Genomic DNA, 20,916 nt, shown 5'->3' with positions numbered 1-20,916 from the left:
TCCATGCCCTTTTTCTTTGAGCTTGACACTGTTTGTTGTGACAATAGAGGGATTAGGGTGAGGATCAGAGGCTATCTCCCTCTTTCATGGCTAGCTGCATCTCGCCCACATCACACAGAGGCAGAGAAGTGAAAGAGTGCAGTTGTGGATCCAAGTGCTTTTCACTAACGAAAAAGGTCACTGTGATATCAGAAGAAAAAGCACTTGTGACATACTATGGGAACTCAGAACTCTCAGCTGTCCCACCTTTCATTTGGCACTGTAGAAGCAATCAATATTGTTAATAGAGGTGGAACTGAAAACTACCAATAATTCACAGCTACATCCTAGAAAATTAGCAATAATCTCTGGACTGAAATGAAAACATTGGCTAAACGGATCTCTTATTAAGTTCTTTAAATGTTGTGGACAATTGTGGACAGTTTTAATATTATATTTTTCTATGTATACTCAAATGTATTGATCAAATACAGTGTCATATTCTTGATGCAGATATGAGAAAAAGTTGGAGCTTGTGTACCTTTGAGGAATGCAAGAATATACAATATACAAGAATTATTGTGGTTTCCCTTAAGGATATCAGAATACATTCTCCTTTCTTTACTCAGTTAAGCTAAGTATTGCTTAGCTAGGGCACATTAAGTATTCTATTTGATTGTAGAGAGGCTAACAGTAATTTGAAATATTTAACACAACAGCCCCATGGGCGAAGGAAGCACTCAAATCTCTCACCAAGGCACCCGGAGGAGAACAACAATACATGTCTGGACTTAACCTGTAATATGAAAAGGGCCTTTTGACTAGTTTTCATCAACATGACATGGTGGGTTTTGATTAGCTCCTCCAGTTATGTGCTCCGCAATTCACAGCTATCTGGTTTTATTGAACTATGATATTAATCTGTCGGTAACCATTCCCCACATTCCACATCTAGGCACGACATCTTACTGAAAACTCCAACTTGTTTACGTTCTTCGGACACAGGTTTTTCTTCGCTGACTTCTGACAGTAAAGAAGGTAGGTGGCTCCCATTACTAAACAGAAAGTCTTTAATTTGTCATGGCACCAAGAGAAGAAAAAAAAACACCGCACACGCAAGCATGTGAAAACTGGTTCAGAATCCATAAGCCTCCACAGCATATCAGCAGATTGATCTGTCTACACCCTGGGTCTAAAATAGCAAAACAATAACTTCCTTTAAATGTTTGTGCTCAGAGCAGGTGTGGCATAGATCAGATCAGGTGTCTAATTATTTGAAGCAACATAAACCTACAGTATGTGTATATTTTAAGCTAACAACATTTCCAACAGATCCAACAAAACAAGCTGACATATGTGGCCCCTCAAGTACTGGCCCTTGGATTAGGACACACGTGTAACACTGATTTCTACTGCCTTTGCAGCTACTGACAGTATATACATGCTGTACATACATATTCAGCCATTTTCTAACTGCTTCTCCCAATTCTGGGTTGTAGGGCAGCCAGGGTGTAGCCCAGTAAGCCATGGGCACAAGGCAGATTACACCCTGGACAGGATGGCAGTCCATTACAAGGCAGACACACAGACACTACACACACCAGGGCCAATTCTCCCAGGAGCCAATTAACCTACCAGTATGTTTTAAGACTGTGGAAGGAAACTGGAGCACCCAGAGGAAACCCACACAAACATGGGGAGAACATGCAAATTCCACCAAGATAGCACTATAGGAATTGAACCCAGGGCCCTAGTGCTGCCTGGAAGCAATGCTAACGACTGCGCTACTGTGCCGCGCTATAGTTACATGCCAGATCTAAACAGATTTGGGTAAACAGTTGGTAGGCATGAAGTTACATTTTGTAAACGGTGTAAAACACTGGTTCTTGCCTAAAGCACTGCCCACTCTGATTGATACTCCTTTACTTCATTTTCCACTGGCAATGTTAAGCATATTAGATTTCAAAGAGATCTATATGCTGTCTGGCAGTAATCCACACAGACTGTGGGATTGTTTTCACTTACCGTAACCATGCTGATTTCTGTGTTTTGGTCAGAAACCAAGGACGTTCATACATTGCCGTGGTCTCTTCTACCATGAGTATGATTACCTGCTCAACTGTCTTCTTCTGTGTCTGAGCACTGGTGTGCTCAATGTACAAACTCCACAAAACTCCAAACCAATATAATATTTTGAAAAATTGTCACTGGATAGAGTAGCGCATGGAAACTGGTATCTACAAGTTAATTTGTAATAAGAACCTCACCTTAAAAACAGTTTTTGATCTGTAAGTAAGATGTAGGACTATGAACTTGATTTGATTTATAAACTGCCTTTACATTCAGAAGCCATAGAATTCAGTGTCATAGTGAACATGTTGGCAGTGCAGTAAAAAGATTAAAGAGCACAGGACCTTGTCAGCAACACCAACAGTCTCAGCCAAGAAATCAAACCATGTCAGCAGGTTAATAATCACAGTTCTGAATGACAGAAGACATTTAAAAGAGCTCATGAAAACCACTTTGTTGCCTTATGTAATACAGAGAGCATGACAAGTCTATAATAAAAGGTTATTTCAATTGTAATGATTTCACTGTTATTCCACTTGATTTAATAACTGTTGGTAATTCTCAGTGCTTGTGAGGTGAAAAGCTCAACCATGCTTTTTGTAGCTATATACAGTAAATTGTGTTTTTAAGCTGTGTTGGTTCTGCATTTTGTATATAGTGTTTTCATGGTGTCTTCATTCCCTTTTTACAGGCTGGAATAGATTTACAAAACCATTTATGTAACCAAATAAAAGTTGGCACTTGTGACTCAAAGTTACCACAACCACAGCTATCTTCCTTCATCATGCAAAAGAACAGCCTTTGACACTAGCTTAGGTTTTGTTACCTATCAAACCCATCAAGGCAATGAATCTGAGCTCCTTTTAAGAATGTAAGAACATAAGAAAAATAACAAACAAGAGGAGGCCCTAGTTTATAACATCGGCGTCAACAACATGAGTAGCTCGTTCATACTCCCACAACTCTTTGGGTAAAGAAGTACCATGTTCCAACCTTCAGGCCTCAAGCCATTAAACATAATATTCAGGCAGTTAAAAACAAAATGGATGAAGTTAAACAACTAAAACAGTTTACTTATTAAAATATTACTACTTATTCTACTTAATAAAAATATTCTATTTTTGGCTTGGTTGATTATTTATAAAAGTTACATATTAAAGACAGGGTGCTATACGCTAGACTCCTTCCACTATCATTTACTGGTAATATGAATCTGATCACAATAGAACTGGAATAGGACAGAAATCTCTTACAGAAATGCAATCCTACTATAAGTGGCATCTTGCTTTCATTAAAACAGCTTCAAAAATCCTTTTTAGGTACAGCAGTCAGAGCAGGAGGCAAACACATTATGTCTCAGCTAGCAGTATGCCAACATCAAACACAAACTTTTCAACTTCTAGCTTGTATACCCAAATCAAGGCCTCATAAGTGGATTGAGCACAGATACCACATGAAAAGCTGTTATACTGCAGGTTACAGTAAATGACAGATGATGCTTGTGGTATGGGTACTAGTCAAGGAAGCACCAGGACACATCACTTTTCTAAATGTAGGGTTAGTTTAAACTAAGAGGTTGGAGTCAATACAGGTGGGGCTGCAATACTCATGCACATGTACCTGAGTGTAGTGTATGGTGCATGACCTTACAGGCCTAAATACACATGGTAAAATACCCAAAGTAATCTGTTAGCACACAGCCACAGCGTGCGCACACATCCGGAGACCTCCACACATGGCACTGAGCAGCACTGGAGGCTTTCGGCAGGAACAGCTGCCCTCCGCATAACTGGCTGAAACTGGTCTGCGCCGAAGCCGCTGCCAGACCATCTTTGCAGCATCTGGAGACTGAGTCTACCCGGAGAGCGAGAAGACAGGGATATGTTATGACGTGGGCGGTCTGGGTGTTGAGAAAGCAGCTGGGACCCAGAACAGCTTACTGTCGCTGCTCAAGAATTCCAGGTTTATTACAGAGGATGTGGATATGGACTTTGGACAGGTTCCCTGCTATCCCACTGCACCCAAGGCCCTAGTGATGGGCCCTGAACAAAAAGACCATTGCTTTCAAAAAGACAAACTGCCTAAGAGGATTCATTTCAAAACCTCTTACTCCAAGGAAACAATTCTCTAACTACAACCACTAAATAACCCGAAAAATAAACACCAAAACAAATACCACAACCACCTGAAATGAAATAAAAACTGTCTCTCTTCCAGTTTGTCTTCACTGTCTCCAGCTTAATTTGTGCAATTCCCCCCAAAAAAAAATTTGATACACAGATTGTGTTTGGAGGCAAACCGTTTTGAAAATCATTTATGAGTGGACTGAAAAATTAAGACCAATACTACAGACTAACAGGTAAAAAAAAAGGCACTGTGGGTGAAATGCACTGGGAGAGCAGCGCACTGTAGCTTCGCTGTGTTTTTTTTTCAGCAGAATATTCTATTGTTTTCACACTGCTTTGCTCCTCAAGTGTCCTTTTGGAATAAAGCAGCACTTTTGGGCAATTTCATTACATACTGCAAATACAAACAGTGCATATGTGCGCTTCAATTCCGCTAAGGAAACAGTAGCTCCCCTTAAGCCTTGATAAGCACACAAAGAACAGAAACCTAAACATTGTGCTCTGCGTCTTGGCAGATCCCTGATGATCGAACACTGTTGGGCAACATAACAGAGAGATATTCATATTAAGACATACATAAGACTATACATATAATGCACAAAAACAGCTAGGTTCAACTGAGTAATATTGATCCATCTGTGTTAACCTTAAAAAGGGTTACTGAGTTAATTGGACCACATTAAATACTGGACCACAGTGTTAAATACTTTTAAATACTGTCTTTGCTAAGTCCTAAATTTTCATGCATGTTGAGGTGTTGTGATATACTGTTTAAAAGCTGTAGATATAAAAAATACAGAAAGAATAAAGGAGTTTCTTTTACAGCACCTACTGTATCAAGTTATTATTGACAGTTCTAGTTAATAACAGTAACTCTGATTTAAAAAAAATGCAATGTTCCTCTAACAAAAGCACAACTACCTGTCTAGAATTATAACACATAGTAAAAATATTAATAGAGAACAGAGGGGACAATTGCAAGTTTTCAATGCACAAATAAATGTACAGTGAACTCAGGACTCATCTAATCATCTTTCCGAATACTAAACTCTGCATCACAGTATCATATGATCTTGCTGGAACAACCACTCCCCACTGAGCCTATTTTTGAGCCGAAACTTTAGCTAACTATGCTAAGAATGATACCAGTTAGGTCACTTAAAGCTTTTTATCACCGCTGTGACAGTCACACAATGGAGGACGCCTGTGACTTTATTAACAAAATTATCCAAAAATGGCACTTCTGTCTCTCAACCGTTTCTCATAAAAATGAAGTGTGTGAATTGCAGTTTCCCTTCACAAATGCATCTCCTGTGCTTAACAGAGGTGATTTCAAGAATGCCCAACATATGAGAGATAGAGTGTTTCGGACTTTTGGATGTTACCAGAATATGTTCCACAGAAGAGTTATTATTATTGTCTAAGAAAATATAAGATCACATCAAATAGTGAATTGATTCAAATGATCCAGAAATTATTTGTTTCAAGCAGCAAGGTAAACAGAAAATGTATTTCAGTTTTGCACCATTAATGTGTCATATATACATACATGCATTGGTTTGAACTACAGTATAATATTGCCCAAAAAGAGATTACTTTGTGTAATTTGTGCAATATATATAAACAGTATTTACATTTTTAACTGAAACTTTGGGTGACGGCAGACTTTTTGGGCTCCAATTCCAAGTGCAACACAATTACAGGGACGTTGTTTTGGGAAGCTATTAGTTCAAATTAAGACAGCTTTTTGCTGCTTCTTGATCTTGATTGTACCGGAACAAAAAAAAAAAGAATTTTCTTTCAAGTCAGAATGGAAAAATTAAACTCACAAGGCCTTGCAGAGAATGAACAAGCTTTCAGAAGGTAGGCCTTAATGTTTTCATAAGAGACCAATCAACCCTTTCCTTATTTTTTGTTCCATAACCCTTCACTTCAGGAAGCCTGAGAAACCTCCCCTGCCCTCGTAGCTTCAGTTAATTAGAGTAAAGCACGGATTTGAAAAAAAAAATAGCATGAAGAAATTAGAAATAATCTATATGAAAGGCCTGAGGAAACAATGTCAATGAAAAGAAGATAAGCAGAAAGGCAACAAATGAAGCTCATTCAGCTGGAGTTTCTGTTTCACAACAGGTTCCTTTATGATAATCATCTGTCTATCCTGCTTCATAGAAGATCCCAGGTTATAAAAAGTAAATATTAATTAATGCCACATAATTGTTTGACTTGACACATTTGCTGCAGGCTTTTATGAGGATGCCCTCAAGAAAGGAACACTTTGTTTTGTTTATTTCAAAACTGGTTCTATGCTGTGCATAGCCTGGAGCAAGACAACTGATTCGACTAGTCCGGATTGCTGCTTTAACCTGTGCACTGCTCTTTAAAAAAGCACTATTGTTTTCTCGTTCCCAAACTAGTTTCAATAGGAATGTCTTTAAAGCAACACAAACTGCCACCCCACCTCGAGCTCCCTTCATCTCGTGCTGTCAACCTGAAAGATGTTTCCATGTTTGTTTGACCTACTGCCAATCTCCTGCCTCAAAATGTTTTTGGTTTGCGTTTTACATGAAAACACAACTAATTACAGAGTCAGCTTTCCCACAACATTTCATCTGCCTCCTGTGCATGTCTGTGTCAGGCCCTGCCAGATACCAACCTGTATGAGACAAATACTGCTGTGTTTGTGACTGATCTGCATTGTGCTTGGTGTTGTGTTGCCTCAAGATAAAGAAAGCTATTGTTTTGTCCCTGATCACTTAAAAAATGTTTTCTAAACATTTGGGGGGAATATTCCTCTAAATGTTACTGAATCAAATGTACAATTAGTTAAGGAATAAGTGCTGGCAAAAACAAAGGAATGAAAGCAGTTTCATATCAACACAGAGCTGGAGATGAAGCAGTAGTTTCTTGGAGGAACACAGGGTTTTGCTATTTTCTGGTAAAAGGCTCAGAGCACCTGCTGTTTTACGTCATCTCTTTAAGATGGCCCCTCGTCCACCCTCTTCAGCCAACAGGGGGTGTCTGTAGGAGCTGCCAAAGCTGGGGTAAAAGGGAAAAGAGCTTAACTGGGCTTTCAAGCCTGGTCTCTGAGGACATGAAAAACATACAGAGTGAGCATTCCTGCCACTTACAGGCTTAGCTGGATATTTCCCTGGAATGAAACATAGTTTTTTTCTTAGTTTTGGTTTTGTTTTATTTAGTCCAAGTATATCTTCTTCTGGGAAACACTGCATGGGTGAATAAGTTCCCAAGAGCCATTCTCTTTGGGTTACAACAAAACCAAAACTATCTTGTTTTTCCATTTCAGTTTTTTTTGCACTTTATTAATTGCAGGAAGGTAATGCAGTGACATATAATACTTACTGTAACAATTCTACACATAATCTTTAAATGTGCTTGTTTGCAAAGTGTTGCAGTGTGTCTTCAGTCCCAGAATGTGCTAACAAAACCAGATCCTATCAGCACTGACAGGCCAAAACAAAGACAACTTTCTTTCTGACACCTTCTTGCCTTACCAATTATTAGTTCATTGCATTGTAATGTCACAGATATCACCTGTGGCAAAATCACATGGTAGTCCCTCATCAACAACCTTTTGCAAAAAGCACTTCCTCTAAAAAGGTGCCATAGATTAAAAAAAGAAAATATTAAAAATCCAAAACTAAAAAATGTGAATACAGACCCATTATAGTTTGATACATTCATATAGACTTTAATATATTCACAACTTACAGATTTCTAACTATACTGTATTTTAAAGTCACATTCAGTATGCTGGCATGTGTACCCTTAGCACAGAGCTGTGTGTGCAACTGTGCTGTAACTGCTGTTCCCTTTGGGACAGAAATCCAGCAACTATTAGTGAGCTAGAGTGCCACGTTCTGCAACTGATGATACAAAATGTACTACAACTGTGACAACAAACAAAATTTAAATATAAGTAACGATGCATGAAAGCATGACTTCACTCTAAAATGCCTTTACTTAAATTGACTTTTGCATTCATTTAAAAAGAAATACTTGCTTTGGGGCTAGAAATATTTCAGAAAAAGATCATGTCACATTTGTGTTTGCTTTTAAAAAGCAATTGAGCCCACAATTGCCTCTTTTGGTTCATCGGCAAGTGCAATCAGAAGAACTACTGTTCAACAGAATATGGCCCCTCAAGCCAGTAACTAGCCAGTAACTAGCATAACATCTACCATATAAGTTCATTGCATTCATAACATTACATTTACGCTTGGCGTACAGAAAACTGTATTACACTAATAAAATCATTCAGTAAAGGCAAGGCCTACACCTTTTAAAACGTATGTATAGAATAATCTTTGAATTTGGAAAAGTATAGCAGCTTGATAGATATAAATTGTTAAGTTTTTAGTATACACAGGAATATTGGGCAGCAACACTGTATCCTTTAAATAGACACTTCTATTTTTTAAGTATGTACTTTTTACGATGCAAAAATTGTGCGTGGAGCAGAATATGGTGTTTGAGTGTGTGAGTATGAGGGACAGTGGCATTAACCCTAGAATCTCACAATTCTAATATTAATATTACTAACTGAGAAAAGCCTGTGGGAAACACTGCCTCACAATGCTGGGCCCTAGGTTCAAGTCCTGGGGTGCTATTCCTCCGAGCGCTCAGGTTTTCTCCCACACTTCAAAGAAATACTGGCTTCTGGGAAAGCTGACTCAGGTGTGTGCCCTGCAGTGGACTGCTCCCGTCCAGGGTGTACCCTCCCTTGGGCCCTCTGCTCGCTTCCAGCTCCGCCTCAACCCTCAAATGGATGAAGTGATAATAAATAGAAAATAAATAGATGGATGGAGATAAGCTTGTGATTAAGTTTGCTAAATATAATCGCACGATGATGTTCCAACATCCTGCCTTCTCTGCCTTTTTATTAACCTGTAGTTTTTTGTTTAAGCCTCACATGTGCTTCTTGTCTCCAGTTCCCTGTCCCTTGTCTCGGCTGTTAGGACTCCATTCGGTGGGTAGCCTGTATCGAAGGAAGGTTTCCCTATGTGCATTTTCTATGTTGAAACATATTCATAGCACAAGGCTGTCTTTGCTGAAGGCTGAAAGAGAGCAGAGCTGACTCTGACTGAATGTGGCTGATGTCACGACAGGGCCCATCTCATGACATGAAAAGGATGTTTGTGTCAATTCCGCTGCAGTTCTCTGTGGGAATGCCTGCTTATGCTCCAGTCTGCGCATTCTGGGGCTCTTGCGCGTGTCTGAGCTCTGTTGTGTGGGGCTGCGCATCTGTGAGTAATCACTGTTGCAGTCTTTTGCCTTGATGGCTTGAGGGTGAGGCCTGGATTTTAATGGGCGAAATTAGGGAACTGCAGCACTGGGAACAAACAGCAGCAGCAAGAAACAGTGAAAGCCCCCTTTCAAACCTGTGAATGAACATCTCAATCTTGCCACTCTTCCCAGACTTCCACTCCCAGCTGCCCTTTGCTGACCTTTTGTTCTGACCCCCTCAAATTAATTATGGGTCAGCCAAGGGGAAATAGGGAGCGTGGGGGGCGTCTAACAGCTCACCATGCAGAAGAGGATGAGGTCAGGGTATCAGTAGGGAATCCTGAGCTTTTTTGTGGCTAACCACTTTCTACCCATACAATGCAGTTCATTCAGAACGTACATTGTCTCCAGTTAAAGTGGTGTTCCTCCCCCCCCAACAGGATGCTGAACAAGAGCATGAGCATGACACAAGGAATCAGTATACTGAGCACAAAAAAAGGTTTGCAAGACGAAAGGCTGGGTGCAGCACCAAAACATGCTGGAAGAAATAACTGTAGAATGAGGCCACGGCCCAACTGGCCAGACAGTTAGAGTTGTTTGCTCTACTACCACTTCAAATGAATTCCATCTACATCTCCAGAGCTAAGAGAAACTAAACTAGCAAAAAGCCTAAATGACATTCCTGTTTGCTCTGCTCATGCTGTCTCATTAGAGACATTAGAGAATAATTTATTCTCATTAGAGAATAAAAACATTTTATTAGATGAAATTAACTGTCACCTGATGTCCTACAGACTCTTGCTCCTCACACTCATCTTGTTTAGTTCATCATGTTTAAAGACAATGAGCATCTGAGGCAGTGCTCACTTAAAAAAATAGATGTATTTACAACCTTCAGAAATTCATATTCATCATGCTTAAATAAAGTTACATGCTTGAAATGTAACATTCATCAAACACATTTCAGGCAAATGGCCATCATCCATGTGATAATGCATTGTTTTCCCCCAGTCCAGGCCAATGCCTGAAATGAAAAAAATGTCACAGTTACTGTAGCATCTGTGTAGCTGTGCTTGCTGGTTATGTGTTCGTTGTGATCTTCTGTCAATGACTGTACACACCCTCGTGGCTTTGTTTCCTGGATGATCTGATTCTCCAGTAGACGACCCTTTGAGAAGGTTCCAGAAAACCTTTTCCCAGCTAAACGAACAAATCAAAATAAATTCTAAAATCTTAAGGAAGGAAGCAAAACAAGGAGACGAATGGCTGCAACACTTTGCGAAAATGCTTAGTATAGTGTGGAATTTTCATTTGGTGAACATTGACAAACAGTTTTAAAAACTCTTTTAGAGCCAAGTTTCATTAACAAAGCAGAGATACACAGACTCTAACATATGATATGTCAAGCAAGAAACTAAACAACAATCCAAGTAAGCATTTGTGCTAGTTTGGATTCTCCACAATATGACCTTTTAGCTCCATTACAAGGTTATTTACCCTGGACAGTCCTCTGTAACCATGTGTATTGTTCCATTAAAATGCTGTCTCTGGCAAAACCACTTATTTCCTCTGACTAATCGAACTCCACCGCCCCAACAAGTCTAGTTTCAATAATGCAATTTCAGAGCTAGGAACAACAACAAAATATAGATTAGTATCACAGCTGTGTTGTAACTCACTAAGTCAGAAAAAATTCAAGCACAGTCAAGTCAGCTCTTCAGCTCCTGGTTGAGGTTATTTGCGTGAGAAAAGAAATAGTATGTAAAACCTTACAGAATGTCCAAAAGGCTTTAAATTACACAAGTCAGAATCTAACATACTAGTTCCATAAATCACGCAACTGTGCACAATGAATCATGTAACAGATTGTAGGACTTGCATCTTTAAGAACAAAATGGGAGACAGGAAAGTAACAGCTCCTTATACAGATTTCCTTTGTACAATTAACTTTTTTCAAGATTTATTTTTAACGAGGCACTTAGGCACTGGTGCCACCAAAGATATGAAATTGACTCTGAATTAAGATACTTAAAAGAATCTGCAGACCTAGCTAAACTGTTCCAGTGAGGTTTTACTTTTAGAAGCTGCTCCAACAAATTTCTAAGTGCACTCAGCAGCATTTTGTATAGTCACAAGAGACTGAATCAAATCTTCTGACCCAGCTGCTATTCTTAAATCCTAAAACCAATGCTGTGCATGATAGCAATGCTCCGTTGGGAAGATTTCGAGAAAGCTCTTGTCAAGCTGAATGATAAGATTTGTAAGAATTAATGAGCATCCATTCAATTGCCAAGAATTATACATAAGGCTTACATCTTTCTTTTCCCAAAAACATTCCAGGTGTGAATCCAAAATCATAACCATGGAAATGGCAAAGCAACAGAGGTTAGGATTGTGGACTCATGACAAGAAGGAGGTTATGAATTCAAATCCCGGGTGAGACAGTGTTGTTCTGTTGTACCCCTTGAGCAAGGCATTTGACCCACAATTGTTCCAGTAACATTACCATAATTGAGTGCAAAGGTAAACTGTTTTAGATGAAAGCATCAGCAAAATACTGTAATTGGAAAAGGAGAAAATGAAATAGATCACACCCTTCTCAAACGCTTCTGGAGAGAATTGTTACTGTCACTTTAAACCCTCTAGGGCAACTTTGTAGTGGAAACTACAGAAAAAAGGTGTTGCAACCATATCTCACACTTCTGAAATTGTACAGCGGGGGAATTACGCAGCAATGTGTTGGCTTACAAGTTCTGATTCAGCATTTTTTCGCTATTTGTTATGATATGTTGAGTGTCCACTGGTGTAATTTATTACTTACAAAACAGTATGAAACAAATCACACCTCCATGAAAGTCTTCCTTCATGGAAAGATGAGAAAATATATACTTACAAGTGAAATGGCAAAGCAGTAACCTTGGTCATCTTGGCACAGTGGTTAGCATCATTGCCTAGTTTAACTGGCTTCTGGGAAAACCGGCCCTGGTGTGAGAGTGTGTGTATCCATGTCTGTGTGTGGCATGTGATGGACTGGCGTCCAATCCAGGGTGTGTAGCCCATTTCCTGCCGAGACAGGCTCTGGCTTCCCCATGACTCTGAATTGGAAGAAGCGATTAGGAAATGGATGGATAGCAAACTTTCATGCTTTAACATCACAGCATAACGATGTGTCATTAAGTTTCAATCCATTCACGAAACAAAAGAAAAATGAAAGAAAAAAAAGAAATTATAGAAAAAGGCTTCTTAAAAAATTACCAAATTCTAGATATATTAGAATTGTAATATTAGATTTTCTGTATACCTTCTATAGCCTAGTTTCTACAGGTGTTTGCAAGCTCAGGTACTTCAGAGGCTCACTCAGTCTGGATTGACCATTTTAAATTTTTAATTCATTTTAAAATTTAAATGGTTCGGTCCACGTTTACCATTTTAAATTCTTCCCCATAAATGTGCAGTCAGACAAGCAAATGCTCTTTATCTCTAATTCATTTTGAAGTTTAATTTTTCCACTTGGGAAAATGAGACAATGTGCTCAGAAAGCCCACTATGTAAAACTATGCAACTGTTCTTTATTGGCAAAAAAGCAAACCTCTGCAAAACAACACATCAAGAATTCTGATCTAAGAAAGATGTCAAGTGGAGAGGAAAGTAATTAAAACTAGAGATATGAAGTCAAATGTAATTGAAAAATGATGGAAGACACGTTTTTCTGTACTTTGAAAGCAAATATGTTGAGCTGTGGGTTCATCCTCAGCAGAAATGTGTTAAATTGTGTTTATTTTGGGATTTTGGAACTTTTTCCTCTGTTATTTGAGGGGTATTATGCAATACCACTGACATTTGCTGAGATTAAAAAAACATATTACTCAAAATGTTAAATTTAATCACAAGAGGTTTAGTGTAAGAGCCAAACATAAAAGCAACAGCTGAAACCATTCAGTTTCTAACAACCACGGAAAGAACCAACAATCACATGACCTCAATAAGGCAGCCATATTGACTTGAAGACCAGGTGGACACTTCAAAGAAAACAATGTTAACATTTTTGTAAAAGTGCAATGTCACATACCTTCGATACAGATCATCTGCTAGTAGTTACACTGGAATCATTCTCCTTCTATAGTGGACTAAAAAAAGGCAAAAGGCACATCTGCTTAAAATGTTTTTAACTTAAGCGCTTGATTGGGGAATTTAGTGATTTATACCATGTAATTAAATGGATTAAATCTTTATTGCATGGGGGAGGGGTGAATTCATTTTGGCACTATATGGATCTTAATGTGGCCATCTGGAAATTCTCAGATATCTGATTCCTTTAATTTGTCCAATCTCAGCATTTGACCGCTACAGTGCATTTGCTGCCAAATGATAGCTTTATGTTTCCACACATCTCCGTGGTGTAAAATGGATCAGTGCGAGAACACTTTCCCACACTGTAAATCTGCTCCCATCTGAATATGTGGGGTAATCCACCATGATGCCAACAATGTGATCTTCCAACTCCTGGAAGAAATTTCTCAGCTACTGGAATAAAGCCCACCTTTCCAAAGTAATTCAGGTAGAGCTATGATGGGTGCTTGTGCATTTACAATACGGATGTATCTGCTAAGCGATCCATCAAACTTTCTAAAAAATACTACTACAGCTATTATAATGAAAGCTTCTACCAATAATAAGATGATGATATTAAATAAAAGGTATAGGCAAAAGCTACTGGAAAAAGTCATTTTATATTCTGCATCCCATTTTGCAGGCTATACTGAAAATGGATCCAGACATAAGATGAAAAAAATGCTGGCTTCCAATCGGCTAGACCAGGAAATTCCATCACTCAGAGCTGAACCCTATAGCCCAGGCATCACCTGTGTGAGTCAAGGGCTATGCCATAGCCCTACAACGATTGAGATTCTCAAGCAACAATGGACACCTGATCAAGCAGTACCGGAATTGGCTGGGATGAAGCCAGCAGAGATGATATACTCCTAGAGAGACTGAGATTCCTAAGCGACAATGGACAGTTGGTCAAGTACCAGAGTTGAACAGGACTGAGTCAGCAGATATGTCACATGCATACAGAGATTAAGATTCTTAAGCAGCACCAAAATTGGGTGGGATTGAGTCAGCAGATATGTCACAGGCATAGAGCAGAGGTCTCCTTGGACTTCCATGCCAGTCCTGAGTCTTGCCGTGTAAGAGTGCACTTGCAGCACTGTCTGCAACACATACAGTACATGACTCCTCCAGCTGCAAAGCACTGTGGAAATGTCCCTATGCCCATCAGAGAGATCTCTGGATGCAGCTGCAGGGATTGTGCAATTGTGCAAGTGAGGAATTCTACAATGGCAGGACATGAGAAATGATGATTCCAAAATTAAATAAAAAATCTAGCAGACTGAACAAGGTCATCGCAAACAATAAGAAATGCTTGCACTTTGGTCAAATATGAGGTAACAATGCCAGCTACAATGACTATTTAGATTTTACTAAAATCTGTTTTTCTTATGTAGGGAATAGATTAACTATTTTATTTTTGGGTGGGTTGCAAAAGCTCTGAATATTGCAGATGTACAGTACAGTACTTTATGTTACCCCAGCAGTGCAGCAAGCATGTAACCAAACAGGCAGTTCTTGTTACACCGATGATCTGGTATAACAGACTGCAATGCAATGGGCTGAGAGTAATAAGGCAGTTGATATATAAAAGTCTTATCCTCCTTAAAGTACAACTATCTTCAGGCTCCTGTATATTGCACTGAACGTGGCTCCTTTTGAAAGGTCTTAAACATACAATTGAAAAACATAGCTCTTGTGTCATTCTAATGAGATATAAAGAAGTCTTAACAGAAAATAAAATAAAACAAGACTTTGATTGTAACTTAGCAGTCAGCACAATTAATAGCATTTGGTGATATATATTAAAGCATTAATGATGTGCCTTTATATGTTCTGCCCACAGGAACAACTCTGTGAAGTATAACAGTTTGTCCTTTCTGTTTAAGGAGTATCGTGGCCCCGTTCCTCTCACACTTGGTTTCCTAAAATAGCCACAGTCACAGTAATAGGATGCATCTGTGTAGTTTATCTCAAAGCCAGCCTGATGTCTTTAGGGGGCTGTCTGACCCCAGGGGTGAGGCAGTTTATGTGTTTATCTTTGCTCCTTAAAGAAAATAAAACATTTTTTTCCAGTTGCAGAGTGTCAGATTGATGGTATCAGATGCACTCATTTATCTCTCAGGGTGAAATCATTAGAAGCTGACATAGCTTTAGCCTGCTATGGTTTGCAAGGCGCTTGCATGGGAAAAAAAAATGATTTGGAGTGTACGGTACAACTTTAGCAAAAAGGACTTATAAACGGTACAGGCTTATTTGCTTAAAAAATAAATCCAACTTCAAACATTAGTCTGGTTCTCAGGTGCGAAGTTTGATTTCAGTCTGCGACTGAAGAGCAGGGTTTATCAAGGCCTTATGGGACGAAGACACATATGCTCATGGAGACTCCAGTTGTTGTTTTTCCTAGTCCTTGGCTTTAATTTATCCATCTGTAAACAGAGGCACAACGAAAAGAAAGACTCCCCGTTTTTAGACTTCTGGGAATTTTTTGTCGTGCCCCCGAAACAAAACAGCAATCAGAATAATAAAAGCCCAGAGTGATAAAGCACCGCTTGAACTCTCTGAAACTCTCAGGGGAGTGAAATGTGTGAAATGGAGATTTTTTTCTTCTGTGTGTACCCCTAGGAAACTGCCCTCCAAGATATCAATCAAGTAAATGAGAAAGTCAGCTTTCAAGGGAAGACTTGAAATGTGTTACTTGCAGCCTAAGAGTTTGCTCTCCATGTTCATTTCAGCAGGAGTCAGTATGTGGTAAGAGAAATATTAGCCTTGGATGATTTCCTGGGAAAATTATAGCTGTGAGTCCTGCATCCACACTGCCGAAAATGTCTGGAGTTTGCATTAAAAGTGTTTTAAAAGGCCATGAAACACCTGTCTGAACCACCAAAGACCAAGGGGACATACTGTACTGTAGTCTATTTTGAAGTAACAGTAAAGTCTGGGGCTTTTAACTTAAATCTGATTTGCAACTGATAAGGACTAAGCCATTTCTTTGAGTCATAGAGTTCAAACCTTAAAAAATAAGAAAGTTAAGGAGTTGCACAGATTTATGTGAAAGCAGCCCTTGACACATTGGTGAGAGAATGCCAAACACAAAACAGAGCACCCAAAAGTATACCCAAGCAAGCATCACACCAGGCCTCAAGAAAAGTTGATACACTTGTTTTTTTTAAGAGAAGAATTTGGAGATTGTTAGTCTCTGGTGTTGCTCAGGATAGGGTATCGGTAATGGGGGTGATATTGCTTAGTATCTATGTGTTACCATAATGATGGCATCAACTTTCATTGCTCTGCCCACAATCCCCAAATTTATCAGTGCCATCTGCACAATTCCAGACATACAGTAGATTCAGCTGCACTTTCTTTAACACTCTGCCTGGGTGATATCAAGAATTGGAGGCAACAAAATTTTCTGCAGCTAAATCTAGATTAAGAATGAGGTAATGCTGACTCGGTCTTTATATCACCTCCACAAAAGTGAAAACTTTACATTGCCTTTTGATCGTAATGAAGTCCCGCAGCCAGATAATAAAGAATCTTTGCATTATTTTTGAAGTGCGTATTTGCAGTGTTACCAAGTTGTACTTCTCTCGCCAGAGTAACATTGTTCCCATCTGCTCTTTCCTTTTCCAGACAGATGCAGACTGCTGTAATGCTCTTCCAAAAATGCCTTGAGTACGTTGCAACAATTTTGGAGTTTAGCGGACTGATTTTTAACGAAAATATTACACTGGTGTTTGTCTCTCTGCATTGACTTTCAGGGAATTTCAGCAAAAAACAAAAAAGCTTTAGTTCACTAAATCTAGGGAACAGCTGTGACCTTTTGAAGGGCAGAAGTTTTGGGAATGGACTAGGAACAGCACAATTCTAATTAAAAACACAACAGGGTTTGGAACCCCCAACATAAGCAGGCCAGAGAGCTTTCATCTAGGTCTTAGAATGTACTTATTTTGCTTTCTCCCTGAGCAAAGACGCAACCAGAAAACAGCTGAGTCCAATTTATGTTATTTTCCCTTTTTTCCTTCCCAGTTTGATTTTCAGTAATGTGTTTCACGGGGTGATTGTTTTGCAAGGGGGGGGGGGGCAGGGAGGAGGGGAGAGGGCAGGCAGTATGTTCCAACAAGGCTTGCCATTGAAACCAAAGCATCAACTCTAAATGAAAGTTAGGGGTGGGCTGTTAAATTCTCGGCACTGATGCTAACAATATCGAAATCCCATGGCATTATCCTGTGAGGAAATTAAAGTGGAAGCAAGAAACAGATAGACAGAAAAAAAAATTTTGAGATTCCATTCTTCTTTCAGACTGAGCGGATGAAGGCTTGTACTTTGGAGAATTACTTAAGAAACGGGGAAAAAAAAAGGCTAAGCAAATTACTCAGCTAGGATGCAAAAATAAGAAAATTCATACAAACAACATGCTTTGAGCAAGACATGATATACAGTATTTGATTTATTCCATGCTGAAAAAAGAAGAAAGGAAACACAACATTTCAGGTGTGGAGCCTTCTTCAGGTGTGAGGTTGGCAATTTCCCTTCTTCTATTTTCAGCATGGAATGAACTTTTTACCTGCTCCTTTGCAGCCTACACATGCTGATGCAGCTACCTACTTATTTGATTACTGATACTTGACCTTATAATGCCTAACTGTGTCTCATTGGCCTCTCTAAGTCTGCTTCTCGCCAAAAAACAAATCTGTACCCATCTTCAGCTCAGGCTACCTTCATGTGAAGAATTCAGGGTACGCTCTGAACTGAGCACTCCTTGCTGGGGGAAACAGGACGAGAGGGGGGGATCTATTGCATTAATTCCATGCCCTTTCTGGGTAGCCTTTGTAAAGAACAGCAAGCCTGTTTCCAATAATAAAGCCTGAGTGCTTGCCTCGCCACCCCCTCAGCGGTTTCACCACCCTCTCTTCTCAGGTCCCCCGATGAGCACGTGGCCGCTAGCCCAGGCTTTTGACGTGCGTAGGCTGGGGTCTGGCACAGCTTCTTTTTGTTTGCACCCCTCTTCGGCAGGGTCTCAAAGGAGCTCAGGCGAAAGGGTTTTCTCTCCCCTGGAGGCCTTGAACGAGACTTTCTTCTTCACCCTCTCCTTCCCCTCCTCTTTAGTCTCTGCTTGTGTGGCTCCTTGGCAACAGCCTGCTAATACTTCCCAGTCATCCTGTGACACAACACCGACAGTCCACTTCGGGGTTTTCTTCCTTACACAGCAAGTCCTCCTGGCATTTAAAAAAATAGGCTTTTTTTTGGTCAAATCTTCTCTTTCTTTAAGCAACTGGGACATTTCTAAGTCTTGAGGTACAGTACAAACTTAAAAATGCAATAAAACACCAGCATCTTCTGAAGATCTTATGATGATGTCAACTGTTTTCCTAAAAAGTTGAATTCCAGTCTTTTTACAAAAAAACCCCACTTCACTCTTTAACATAGTGTTCTGGTGTCTGCTTTCTAACAACATCTATAATCTAATGGTCAGGTTTTAATCACAGAAACAGCCTAAGAGTATAAATGTATACATGAAGTAATCTTGTATTCATATTAAATGTCTCTTCTGCTTTATTTAGTTTATGGAAAATGTCCATGAAGACTGCAAAATAAAACCACCAGACAACAGGATAGATTTTGAGCCATGGGATATGTGCAGTGAAGAGATTTGACTGACCTTTTTAAGAGCAATATATAACAAAAATATGACCCAGCAGAATACATCAGAAAACTGCATACTGAATCTGAGCCTGTGTCGGCTTCATGTTAACATCAGCAATTCACAGAGCTGCTAAAAAATGAAGCAACACACAGATCACTGTCAATGAACCTGTACCTTATCACAAAAATACTTTATGTAGAAGAGAAACATTTCATTTTTAGATGCAAAGCTTCCCAAATTCTAACACCAAATTGGCCCACATCAGCTTTCTCCAGATACTTGTTGAAAAACGGTTGTGTATTTCAAAGTGGTGCTCCTGCCAGCAGGACCTTCATCCATCCCAATGTGTGACAGCAGCACAGAGGACTAAGGTTCATACTGATAACGCAAGGCATGCTAGCACTAGGGAGAAAACTCAACAGCTCCATTGTGTTTTGGGGCTGCCCACTATCATGCACAATACAGTAAATCAGTGGATTTCTCCGGTGGAATGAGCAGCGTCTTTTGCAGGACTGGTCTCCTTCAGGACCCCCTGACTCTCTTGTTGACCAAGTGTGTTCTTCACCTTGCTGTTTCCTAGATGTATCACTTGGCAGTCTTCAACGCTTAGCAAACAAAACCTGACTCTTGGCAGCAAGGAATTTACTTTCTTCTTCTTACCTTTGGGGCTGCCATTAAAAATACTACCACTATTAATGAACTGTAACCATAGATGAGGTACCAAAAAAACATTTGCTCTGAGTTCCAAGCGGCAAAAAGTACCAGAATAAAGATTAGTTAAAAAAAGAACAAGCTGACAAAAAAGAAGGCCAACCATCCCATTTTTTCACATCTCACCCACTTCCCAATAAACTTGGTGTTTGGAATTCATTAAAAGCCATATCCCCTCTCCAAACACGGAGCCTTTGGATTTACATTTCTATTAAAAGCAGAACAAGAAGCCGCTGTGTGGAGTAGCTGGAATGAAAGTATGTGAATGGCGGAGCTGGCATCTGGCAGCCTGTGAACAGAGAAGTAGCAAAGGGACGGACTTCTCTTTACACTCAGTAACTGGGGATCGCAACCTTTGGCCCCAGCATCCCCCAAGCAGAGTTTCTCAAAGCTGATGGAAACAGCTCTCCGGCCAGGGCAAAACCTGCCTGCTTCCCTCTTTTCACTTGGCCAGCCTCCCACATACAACACAGAAACACATTGGTGCCACTTGATGCACAGCAATCAGATTTGCCAATCTTGCAATTCTTATTGACATAACGACCCAAAACATGCTTTTCTGGTCAGCAATAGTCAGGGTTCTGGACGCCTAAACAGGAGGTTGTGGAATAGGGTACACTGCAGTTGTACCCCTAACAAATGTACTTCACCTCAATTGCTCTAGTTAAATAGCCAGCTGCATAGATCAATGGAAATGTAAGGCGCTGTGGTTAAAAGTGCCAACCAGACAAATTAGTAATAATACTTTCGTGAATGTCTTTTTCTATGTTCAGATGCCACTGAAAAAGAAACTTGCTTTCCTGCTGCCTATCAGAGAGTGTGTTGGGGCTGGGGAGGTGACTCCAGTATGAAATCAAGGTCATAGTCCATGTCTCCTCCAAACTGCTCTGCGAGTATTTATACTGGCGAGTTCACAACACTGTTAACTTCGACAGTGTAAGGAATACATCTTCCTAGTTTTCATAAAAGTTTTTGGAATTTGTTGTCATTTATAGATATGAGGACTGCATTAAAAATGGACCCTTTTAA

General features: G+C 39.7%; 1 protein-coding gene across 7 annotated transcripts in view; it reads right to left on the bottom strand.

Annotated features, from left to right (window-relative positions):
* The window catches only part of rad51b (RAD51 paralog B), a 194,290-nt gene that overhangs the window by 45,179 nt on the left and 128,195 nt on the right, over positions 1 to 20,916 (bottom strand). The window lies entirely within an intron of this gene.

The sequence above is a fragment of the Lepisosteus oculatus genome, chromosome 8 (genome assembly GCF_040954835.1).
Source record: "Lepisosteus oculatus isolate fLepOcu1 chromosome 8, fLepOcu1.hap2, whole genome shotgun sequence".
In the NCBI taxonomy this organism is placed as follows: Eukaryota; Metazoa; Chordata; class Actinopteri; order Semionotiformes; family Lepisosteidae; genus Lepisosteus; species Lepisosteus oculatus.
Note: the sequence above shows the minus strand (reverse complement) of the source record. Positions and strands in the feature narration are given on the sequence as shown.